We start from the raw sequence: 12696 nt of genomic DNA, 5'->3' as shown, positions 1-12696 counted from the left end.
AGTTATGCCCTGGGGGCATATAAGGTTTTTATAGAAAGCGTTGTCGTAGAAACTTCGAAAAAGGTTGTTGATTTCCAGAAAATCAACTACGCTATATGGCGCCAAGGCTATATGGCGGTGAATGCATGTGATAAGAAAAAAAAAGACTAAAGAGGAAAATGGAAATAATGGGCAGCCGCAGTTGAGTTGAGCTTAGTTAATTTAAATCTGTATGGGTCTTCTGTTGAGGTCATTCCCAAGCCAATCAAATACCTAAGACTAAGAGAGGGGGCTGGACAATCTTCAAAAATTCACATGCCTGAAAATAAAAGACTTACACTTTTCACCTAATACTCTGTAGTAAGCGGAAATATATGCTAAGAGTTTGAACTATATTCCATCCATTTTTGATCCCGTTTGTCTTTAAAGTCTAAAAATCTGCTATATGTGGAAATATACACATAAAGTGGAAAGTGTAATTAGTTCTGTGAACAAAATTCATATGGATGTAATATTTTAAAATAAATTGGTATGAAAAAATACTTCTCTTTGTCCTGAAGACTAGTGGCGCGTATAAATTCACCTAAACATGTAAATGAAAGCATAAATTCACCTAATAATCATAGGCAGCGCAATCACGCTGCCTAAGTAAAGAACAATGTTGGCACAATGTATTATTTATTTTTCTTCCATACCAGGGCATTTCGTATCGAAGGAGTTGTCGTAGAAACTTCAAAAAGGGCTCATTCGATTGGAAATTGGAATGGCTAGTGTCATTCTTAATAGTCAAAAATGATTGAAGGTAACTAATCCCCCTTCCACGCCCACCATTTCCCAAACACATCCAATCAACATTTTGAGATAGCTATTTTGTTCAGCGTAGCTGATTTCCAGTTAGAAATTATGTTTTTGATGAGGGAACTCCTCCACAGCCCTCAGGGCAAGGGTCGTAAGTTATACCCTGGGGGTATATAAGGTTTTTTATAGAAAGTGTTGTTGCAGACACTTCAAAAAGGGCTCATTCGATTGGAAATTCAAAAGGCTAGTGCTCTTTTTAATAGTCGGAAGTGATTGGAGGGCAACTAACCCGCCTCTCTTGCCCACCTTTTCCCCAAACACATCCAATCAACATTTTGAGATAGCCATTTTGTTCAACGTAGTTGAAAGTTCTGGAAATTAGGTCTTTGATAATGACACCCCCCCCCAGCAGTTAGGGCAAGGGTTGTAAGTTATGCCCTGGGGCTATATCAGGTTTTTACAGAAAGCGTTGTCGTAAAAACTTCCAAAAGGGATCATTCAATTGGAAATTGAAAGGGCTAGTGCCCGTTTCAATAGTCAAAATTGATTGGAAGGCAACTAACACCTCTTCCAAGCCCACCATTTCCCCCCAACATCCAATCAAAATTTTGATATAGCCATTTTATTCCACGTAGTTGAAAGTTCTGGAAATTATACCTTTGAGCAGGACAATCCCCCCATAGTCTTCAGGGCAAGGGTTATAATTTATGCCCTGGGGGCATATAAGGTTTTTATTGAAATCTTTGTCGTAGAAACTTGAAAAAGTATCATTCGATTGGAAATTAAAAGGGCTAGTGCCCTTATTAATAGTCGAAAATGATTTGAGGGCAACTAACCTCACTCTCATGCCCAACTTTTCCCTAAACATATCCAATAAAAATTTTTAGATAGCCATTTTATTCAACGTAGTTGAAATTTTTGGAAATTAGATCTTTAAGGGTGATAGCCCCCCCCCCCCCAACAGCCCTCAGGGCAAGGGTTGTAAGTTATGCTCTTGGGACATATAAGGTTTTTATAGAATGTGATGCTGTAGAAACTTCAAAAAGGGCTCATTCAATTGGAAATTGACAGGGCTGGTGCCCTTTTTAATTGTCAAAAGTGATTGATGGGCAACTAACCCCCCTCTCACGCCCACCATTTCCCAAAAACATCCAATCAAAATTTTGAGATATCCATTCTGTTCAACGTACTTGAAAGTTCTGGAAATTAGGTCTTTTAGGATGATAAGTCCCTCAGAGCCCTTAGTGCAAGGGTTGTAAGTCATGCCCTGGGGGCATATAAGGTTCATATAGAAAGCTGTCATAGAAATTTCAAAAAGGGCTCAGTTGATTGGAAATTGAAAGGGCTAGTACCCTTTTTAATAGTAGAAAGTGAGTGGAGAGTAATTAGCCCCCCTCTTACGCCCACCATTTCCCCAAAAACATTCAATCAAAGTTTAGAGACAGCCATTTTGTTCAACGAAGTTGAAAGTTCTGGAAATTATGTATTTGAGGATGAAAAACCCCCCATAGCCCCCCAGGGCAAAGGTTGTAAGTTATACCCTAGGGGCATATAACGATCTTATAGATAGCCTTGTCGTCAAAACTTCAAAGGGGGCTCATTCAATTGAAAACTCAGAGGGCTAGTGCCTTTTTTAATAGTCAAAGGTGATTGGAGGGTAACTAACCCCACTCTCACGTCCACCAATCCCCCAAACACATCCAATCTAAATTTTCATATAGTCATTTTGTTCAACGTAGTTAAAGGTTCTGGGAATTAGGTCTTTGAGGATGACACCCCCCCCCCCCTCCTCTGGCCCTCAGGGCAAGGGTTGTAATTTATACCCTGGGGGCATGTAAGGTTTTAATGAAAGCGTTGTCGTAGACATTTTAAAAGGGCTCATTTGATTGGAAATGGAAAGGGCTAGTGCCTTTTTTAATAGTTGCTTTAAGATTAAATCAAAATGCACTGCGTTAATGCTAATTTCCAATAAGGCATCTCAGCAGTATCCCAAGAGCGACTGAGGGTATTATGTTAAAAGTCTCGGGGCTACTTCTGCTCTTAAGATTTAACCAAATCAAAATAGCGTACGTGTATCCAATCCATCAAAGGAAGTAAAGAGATATTTTTGCAAATGGTATCAAGTTTTCCATTCCAGGTCAACTAGAGGAGGTATGTAACTAAATTAAACACTACTATTTGTGTCCAGATTTTTAAAAGGGTGTATGTTGTTAAAAATTGCTGAAAATTTTCTCCAACATACAAATAGAAGGCTAAACTATAAAGTTAAAAAACGAAAAGATTCAAAGTATTATTTTCTTTTTCCATTAAAAGACTATGTAAATATAAAACTAACAGAAATTAATTAAAAAAAAACTTTTCCACAAAATAAGTTTTTATAAGAAAATTAAAGAGCTCCATTAAACAAAAAATGAGCAAAAATAAAATCAAATAATCTACCAAGCGTGAAACTACAACAAATCAGTATCGATAAATAAATGACACCAAAAACAAACAGAACTATAAACAAACAACCAAGTCAAGCTCAAAACCAGCTGAAATTAACATGAGTTGGGCTCAAAACCCCTGTGCCTTCCCAAGGCCAGAACATAATTTGCATTTGTCTGCACAAATGAATGTGCATTGTCAGTTTAATATACATATACTGATATTTAGTAATCAAACTGTTAATATTATTTGATTTATTAAAGTTATAAAAGTAAAAACATTTATATTTTTTCAATAAAGTGCAAATTATGTTCTGGGCTTGGGAACGCATATGGGTTTTGAGCCCAACTCATGTGAATTTCTGCTCGTTCTGAGTTTGACTCGGTCATTTGTTGTAATTCCTGTTCGTTTTGGGTTTCATTTATTTATCGAAGCTGATTTGTGGTAGTTTCACGCTTGGTAAATTATTTGATTTTATTTTTGCTCATTTTTGGTTTAACGGAGTTCTTTACTTTTCTTTGAAAAGTTTATTTTGTGGAAACAGTTTTTTTTAATTAATATGTATAAATAAGCACCTTTATAAAACTAAAATGCATAGGTATAAAAGTTATTTAACAGATATAGACCTGCTTGGCACATTGAGATGTTTCACAATTAGGTGATTTACACCAAGAGAAAATAATGAGCACTTATCTACGTTTATGTTTGAGGAGTAACTCCAATCATATTCAGTACTAAAGACCAAAATGAAATATAACCAGGGTTGCCATCGCTATTATGATTTTCATATACATAGTAAAAAAAAAAAAAAAATCTAGTAATCTTAGAGGATCTAGTAAATTTCCCGAAATGTAATAAAAACTAGTAAAAAGTCATGATTTATGATAAACAAAACTTTTTTTTTATTTTCCATGAATTCAGGGAAAAAAATTATTGTAAGCATATGACAATTTACAATTTTTGCTTGTCTGTTTTACAATTTTGCTTGTCTGTCTCAGAGACAGACAAGCAGTCACCTATTTTCATAAACAGACACTTCACTTCCGGCGTCTAAAGGTTGACAAAATCAGCTTTCTGTGTATCAAATCTTACCAACTAAAAGTGAAGCTGTAATGACAATTGGATTATGATGATTGGGAATCTAGTGGAATAAATTCAAAAGCCAACCACCCGGGGATTAGGTGAATCTCCTCAGTTTGAAAATTTCTATTGAGGAAAAAGGAGCCTGCTGAGAGAAATTAAAAGCAAGATAAGTTTAAAATAACGATCTAGCGAACTACATATATACATATATATATATATATATATATATATATATATATATATATATATATATATATATATATATATATATATATATATATATATATATATATATATATATATATATATATATATATATATATATATATATATATATATATATTTAAATGATCTTTGAACTTGTAGGTTTCCAGAATTTTCAATCATGCGCAAAATTTTTTTTTTAGCATTTAGTAAAAACAGATGCGATCTAGTAAATTTTTTCTCTCTGATTTAGTAAATTCTTCCAGGTCAGGGTGGCAACCCTGTTGGAGAGTTTTGTTTTGTTTTCGTATTTAAAAACAATTTTCGAAGAGCTGATAAGCCTGAACTCAGGTCTCAGCTTCAATTTTAAGTTAAGGTTCATTTCGATCTTTAGTATTGAAAATCATTAGGTTTGCGAACTGCCGATGTAAAAAAGAGTGCAAATCAAGACAAAAAAAGAGTGCAAGTTGTTAAAAGCGTGTGCAACTCAAGAAATTTACGCGCGTACGACTGCCGCCGTGCACGCAGCCCCTTTCACTGTTCTGACCATTCTTACGGCATTTACATATAATTATCAGTTATCCTTCGATTCGATCCAAGAAAAATTAATTGAAACGCTTTTCCTCTTTTTTAACAATTAGTCTGGAAAAAAATATTTTGAAATAAATTGTAAAAGACACATTTCAATTTAAAATTTTCGTAAAAATCTCTTTTACAAATTGCAATAGTTTAAACAAAATATTTTATTTAACAGAAGGATTTATATTACAAAATTAATATTCTGATGTTATGCTCACAAAATAGTTTAGAGAGTTTTGTTTTGTTTTCGCATTCAGAAACAATTTTTGAAAAGCTGATAAGCCTGAACTCAGGTCTCAGCTTAAATGTTAAGTTACGTTTCATTTTGGTCTTTAGTACTGAAAATGATTAGGGCTGCCACCTGCCGACGTCAAAACAGAGTGCAAATGAAGGCCAAAAAAGAGTGTAAGTTGTTAAAAGCGTGTGCAAGTCAAGAAATTTGCGTGCGCGCGACTGCCACCGTGCGCGCAGCTCCTTTCACTGTTCTAACTATTCCTACGGCATTTACCTTCGATCGGAAAACATAGTATCTTTAAATTTTTCAAATGTATTTAAAATAAAGTTAGAAGATCAGCCCTAAATAATAAGTTAGATAAGGATTATCATTCTATTTTTAGCTTAAAAGGTATTGCTCTGCTTGAAATTTGCAGGTGTTTATTTTGATTTCTTAGATCTTTAACTGAACTGCAGTTGACTGCATCCAATGTTTACTTAAAAGTTATGTCTCCATTTTATCCAAACGTTTTGAAAGGAATATAAGAGGCCCAAGTAACTAGTCGTGAACTATAGCTGACTTCACTGTAGTCAAGTCAAGTACTGTACTCTAGCACAGCGAAAAAAATGGAAGCAGAAACATAACGAATTTATCATCCTTCAAAACAGCACAAAAAATCGCCGGTTTATTGCATTTTTATTTGCATTTTATCACGCTGTGCCTCAATGTCATCCAGCAAATTCGGAAACTGTTGAAGAAGAGGCACAAGAGTGTCCACATCTCCAGATAAGACAACATTTGGACTTAAGCATTTAAGGTTTTCCAATGTTAGGTCATTGTAGTCAATCCGTTTGCTCATTTGTGAGTATAATTATAAAAAAAAATTCAGACAGCTCATCTGGATGCAGTGAACCTGCTGAGCACACAATAAGCCAGTGTTTTGCAGGCTTCTTATTAGGCACAGTGCATTTGGTCCCAACTTTATACAATCAAGTGCAAGAAAATGAGCTGGGCTCAACCGAACTTTAAATGGATCTGGTGCGTGCCCTACTTCTTCCTTTTTGACAAAGCACTTGAGGAGCAACAGATAAGTCTGTCACAAACTTTCCAAAAGCCTGTGAATCCGTGTTCCCCCAGCTTGAAACTCTTTGTTTAGTGCATTGATCTTCTATAAGACAAATGAAAGAAAATACTAAGTAACTTTCACATATGAATCACACATAAAAGCAAGAATTTTGTTAGCCTGTTCTTTGGCTCCTCTATCTCTAGAGCAGTCACCTTCTCCATGGTTGGTAAATATTAAAAGAGCGGGTTCCACTGCTCAAGGACCCGTTCAACGAAAGCTTCAATAGTGAGCTATCGTGTACTTGAAGTCTGCAAAAGCTTATGGTTTTCCTCTTGACATCCTGTCTTTTCTGGCTATTTGCCACATATGCAACTACGTCACGAAAAAATTTCAATTCCATCAGGCAACTTCTTAGCTGCATATGCAGAATAGAGAAAAAGGGAATGGCTAGTGCAGCCTAGCACAAGCAAATCTGGCACATGATGTCTAGTGTTAACACTGGCATTGTCAAAGGCAATCGCCATCAATTTGCAAAGGTATTCCTAGGCTTTCCAAATGTCCAAGCATTAGACGTTTTTGCCCTTCTGAACTGTCATCACTTACTGGCAAAAGCCCCAGAATGTCTTCTCGGACTATATCTTTGGAGTCTTTGCACTTTGCTATAAGGACCAAGACCTTCTGCCATGATTTATTGGTAGATTTGTCAACTACAAAAGAGATATGAGCTTTCTTCAGTTCACAAGAAAGCACATTTCTTTCTACAGGGGCAATGATGTGTCAAATTATTCCACTAGTTTTAGTTTTGACCTGATTGAAGCTTTTACCAAGTTCTGAGTCTCCAAAATCGTTTTTCAGGACTGGGATTAAAGTGTCCATTTTTGTAATGGGAATGTCTTCCAAGAAGACCCATTACGTAAGCTTCAAGCTGGCTTCAATTATAGACTCAGTATGTAATTTTTTGGGAAGGTCTTCGTACTGCAGCATTGATGCCTGATTGTTCTGAACCCTGCTCTTGTGGAAGCTTATTCTAAGATGGCGCCTCACGTTTGCCACACATCCGATTATGTCTTTATAACACACTTTACAGTAAGCAAAGTCCTGGCATCATTTAGAAACCGATCAGACATTAAATAAAAAACAAATTTTCTCAACTGAAAGTAAGGAGCAACACTAAAACTTCAACCGAACAAAATTACAACGTATATGAAGGGGGTTGCCTGCTCCTCAACACCTCGCTCTTTATGCTGAAGTTTAAATTTTGTCCCTATTCTTTAAAAAATGACTCCTGAAACACAAGAGTCGTTTAAGTAGAACCATAAGAAGCTTTTTTAGAAGTACTAAAAAGCTTTAGCGTGAAGAGCAAGGTGATGGGGAGGGGGCAACCCTCTTCAAATACATGGTATTTTCTGTTCGTTTTAAGTTTTAATGTTACCCTTTACTTTCAGTTAAAAACAATCCTTTTTTTTAATAGTGATAAAAACCAAGGCTGAAATAAGTATGCAAAAAGGGAAAAGACTTGGACAGAAATACTAGGCGCCTTTTTTCTCCTTGTCTCTTGTACAAGATTACTTGCTTACTGTATAAGGTCTCGGGAATATTAAAAGGGGTGATTAGCCTATTTTACAATCAGTTTTGCTTAAAATTGAGAATATATGCACTTAGTACTTCTGCCAAGCTTTGTCCATAGGCAAAGCTTGGCAAAGACAATGATTTTTTTTTTTTTTTAATATACCTGTCTTTTTGGTACTATATTGCTCATTTTTTGGTAAATATTGAGCAGTTCATATTATTGACCTATGAATAAAGTAAATATACCACTCGATGCCTTTTCTTATGTTCTTTCCAAATATACAAATTGCTTTTGGCGTAAATTCACTTTACTCCCAACCCCTAGGGTATATATTTACTCATTAGGTAGGGGGGGGCTGTAAAGTTCATTTCTGACGCAAAGGAATATTGAATTTGGATTCAGGATGCAATTCTGATTATAGAGGTAAGTTTTGAACTTTACCCCCCTCCCCAATGTGCAAATATATAGCCTACCCTTAATTGGTATATTTGAGTGGGGTGAAGTGAAGTTGCGCCAAAAACGATTATTATATTCGGAAAGAGCATAAGAAAAGGCATCAAGTGATATGTTCAGTTTATTCATAGGCCAAAAATATGAACTGCTCAATATTTGCCCATTTTTCATTGCCATTTTGAATTGGCTCGAATATTTTTGGCCCTGGATTCATTTCTGAAAGTGTCATTCTCCTAACTCAACTGCTTTCCAAGATAGCAAGAAGTGTTTAAAGTCTAAACTACAATTTTAGGCTACCCCATATTTTCCTAATTTACCCTTTTATATCATCTTGATAGTATGGGTTTCAGAAAAAACGCTTTAAAATGGTGCACAGGCCTAAAGTCTTTGCAGAATTTTATCAGTTTGAGATTAGACTTTAGTAGGTTTATTTTGGTTGTTGCTTCTACATCACCTTACTTCATGTTTCATGCTCACTTTTCCATTTCTATGAAGATCAGTTGTGCCCAAACAGCTTTCAACTTCCTTCTATTAAACTTGATTTGAATTTATTACATTTTCAATGGTTATCTATCCTTTGATCTACTTGGTGGTAAATGGCTGAAAAAACGAGAAAGAAGACCGAGAGACGGCCCAGGCATAGATTAAATAAATAAAAAACAAGTTGTTTTTAACTGAAAGTAAGGAGCGAAATTCAAACTTAAAACAAACAGAAATTATTCCGCATATGAAAGGGGTTGTCCCCTCTTCAACGCCTTGTTCTTTACGCTAAAGTTTTAATTGTTTTAAGAAATAGACTTGTGAGACAGAGTCAAACTTTAGCGTAAAGAGCAAGGCGTTGAGGAGGGGACAGCCCCTTTCATATACGGAATAATTTCTATTCGTTTTAAGTTTTTAATTTTGCTACTTACTTTCAGCTAAAACAAACTTGTGGTTTTTATTTAATTTCTGAACGTTTTTAAATAAAGGCAGCTTTGATTTTGGCTCACCGTGCATGAATAATTAAAATGAAATTCGCATATTGATTTTACTGTTTTTGCCTAAAGGGCTTTCTCGAAATTTTGATCTGACGTAAATTGCGAAATAACTTTTATTACGAAATAACCGTAACTTATGAAATAAATTTTATTATTTTTATTATATGAGCTGGTTCGCCCCCTAGTCAGTGCCTCGCTCTTTACGCTAAAGTTCAAATTTTGTTTGAATCACAAATCCCTGATCACAAAGGCCGTTTAATTAGAATAGATAGCTCTTTTGAAAATACTAAAATAAGCTTTAGTGTAAAGACCGATGGATGACAAGGGGGCGAACCCCCTCATATACGTAATAATTTCTGTTCACACCGAGTATCATCAAGAAACAATACAGTAGGTCTGAGATCCTTTGACGACTCACCCAACTCATTGATATAAATCAAGAAAAGCAAGGGGCCAAGTACGATCCTTGAAGGACCCCAACGTTGTTCGACTGCTGCACTGTTCTTGATGTGGAGTCACCGTCGGCAACGAATTGTGTCCGGCTATGTAAGTACGACATAATTAAAGAGCAGGCTGGCCCTCTTATCCCATAATGATGCAGCTTATGTTCCAGAATACGATGGGAAATCATGTCGAATGCTGTTATGATGTAAAAAAAACGCAGTTCCTGGAATATCACCTTTATCTAAAACGTCATAAATAACCTGAGTAACAACTAAAACTGCATGTTGGGCTGAGTGGTTTCTCCTGAAACCAAATTGTGGCTTGAAAAAGATATTAATCTTCCCTAGAAACGAAACCAGACGATTATATAAACAACGTTCAATATGTTTAGCAAAAGCCGATAAAATCGAAATTGGACGATAATTGTTTTGATCATTTGAATCACCTCCCTTACGTAACGCAACTATTCCAGCAGCTTTAAAGCAATCAGGGACTTTGTCGTACTTAAAACAAGGGTTAATAGTATGAGCTAAGCACTCCGCAGTTCCTGGGATAATCGTGGTCAGTAAATTTGTGCTTGATCCATCCGGCCTTTCTGACTTTCTGTTTTTGAAAAGCCTGGAAATTGCCAATAACTCTGAAGCCAATACAGGAGAAAGAAATACTGATAGGTCATTCGATGGAGGTAAATACTTCTTGAAATCTATTTCCACAGCTGACTGCAATACAGCTTTTGGTGCTGAAGTCATTTCACCGATAGTAGTAAAGTGGTGGTTAAGTGGTGTAATCGCTTCTTTTTTCACTTTCACAGTTGTCCCATCTGTTGCTGTTATTTCTTCAGGGATTTCATTTTGTTTCGTCCGATTCAGACAATAATTAATTAATTGCCATTAATTCATTTCTCGGCGACCCATCCGCCTCCAGGAATGTTTGTTTGTAATAACTCTGCTTCGATGCCCGAGTTAATCTTGTTAATGTATTTTTATAATTCTTAAAATTTAGCTTATTTACTTCAGTCGAATTTGATAAGTATTTCAGATACAGCTTATTCTTAACATTTATAGACTTGAGTATACTTGATGTAATCCAAGGTTTAGTTGGCTGTTTAGGTCTTCTGTCTGTAATACAACGGTAAGGGAACGCCTGGTCAAGCGCATTTTTAGAGGTTTATAAAAACTTCCTCGCAGCCTCATCCGGGTCTTCGGACTCATAACAGGGTAAAAAATCGGCGTTCATCAGTAACTCCTTTAGTTTAGCGGTATCCAAAACTTTTACTTTTCGCTGCTGCCTGGTAATAGTTGGTGTAATACCGATAATTAGATCACACACAACCATAAAATGATCTGATGTGTCGTCTACGACGACCTTACATGTTCGAACTTGAATGTTCGTAAAATCATTGCCAATAAGAGACTGGGAAGTTTCGGTAGCTTTAGTCAGTATACGACATGCAAAGAGACATCCGGTGGCTAAAAATGTGGACAGTATTTCCGATGCTACGTCATAAGTGTGTAAATTACTCGTGCTACGGTTATGCAGTAAAGATATATCCACATTAAAATCATTCATAATGATACACTTACGGCATTTACACGACAATATATCAAGACATTCCTGTGAAATTTCAGTATACCTTTTCACGCTTCCACTTGGAGGACGATAGCACATACAACAAACTATTGGCTCATGGTTAACCTTAATTTCTACCGCTAAAAATTTCAAACAACATCTCCACGTTCAAATGTTCAACATCACTATTAGTTTTAACAGGTATTGATGACTTGACAAAAAGTCCAAGTCCTCCTTACTTATTATTCTGGCGGTTCTTAGACACGAACTTACGTATAACGGGGAAGATTAACTAACGTACATATAATTTAAATAATTTGTAAATAATAATAATTTATAATTATTATAAATTATTATAATAATAATTATTATAATAATAATAATAATAATAATTTATAAATATATAATTTAAAAATGTTTCACACAAACCAAATACATCCAATTCACAAGACGAAATAAAAGAAAAAATATGAGTAGTAAGTATCTATTGAATTTGCTTGCAGGTATAGCAATCTCCATGTTATTTGCTTGCAGGTATAGGAATTCCACATTCCATGGCACCTTTCCATGGCAAATTACCAGTCCGGTTATTTGGCCGGGTATAATGTGGTCAAGCATGTTTTGCGAGTTTTGTCATAATAATATAATGTGGTCAAACAGGTTTATTTCTGTTTTTGTTGTCAATTGCACAATGAATATACATCGTCAGTTCACGCGCACATTCTTAAAAAAAACTGGTATGTTATAAAGTAGTCAAACATGTTTTGGGGGCATGCACAAAATTATGTAATTCAACCGAACCGGTTTTTCGAGGTAACATCCATTTTTTTCGTCCTTGAAAAACTGTTGAAAGCAATAGATTCGTGAATTGTCAGTGTGAGTACAGCTTATTAAATTTTTTTATTTATTTCCAGATAAAAATCATTTACCAGTAAATTCAAATGTCAGAAGGACTTAGCCCCCCTCCCCTCCAACAATACAAAACCTTAAAATATAATTAGTATATTTAATAGAAAACGATAAGTATGCTTTTTTCCTATTATGCAAAACAAAAACCCCCTCCCCCATTGTTTTGTTAGGAGCATAATCCCTTACTTTTAATTATTTCGTTCAAAAAATGTACTTTTAATTATTTCGTTCAAATTATTTCGTTCCCTTTTTCCCAATTATCAGAAAATCTTTTTTTCCTGTCTAAAAACCACATCTGTTTATAATTACGGAGAGTCCCTTTTGAAGTCAGAGTTTAAACGTGTCTTATCTGAGTTATGAAAACAAAAGGTTGATGATTAAGACAAGGATCTGTGTAATTCTAAACGCTTTGGCCATTCAAAAA

This window comes from Artemia sp. Qi Xiang Cuo, chromosome 6, assembly GCF_049724085.1.
Source record: "Artemia sp. Qi Xiang Cuo chromosome 6, ASM4972408v1, whole genome shotgun sequence".
In the NCBI taxonomy this organism is placed as follows: Eukaryota; Metazoa; Arthropoda; class Branchiopoda; order Anostraca; family Artemiidae; genus Artemia; species Artemia sp. Qi Xiang Cuo.
Note: the sequence above shows the minus strand (reverse complement) of the source record.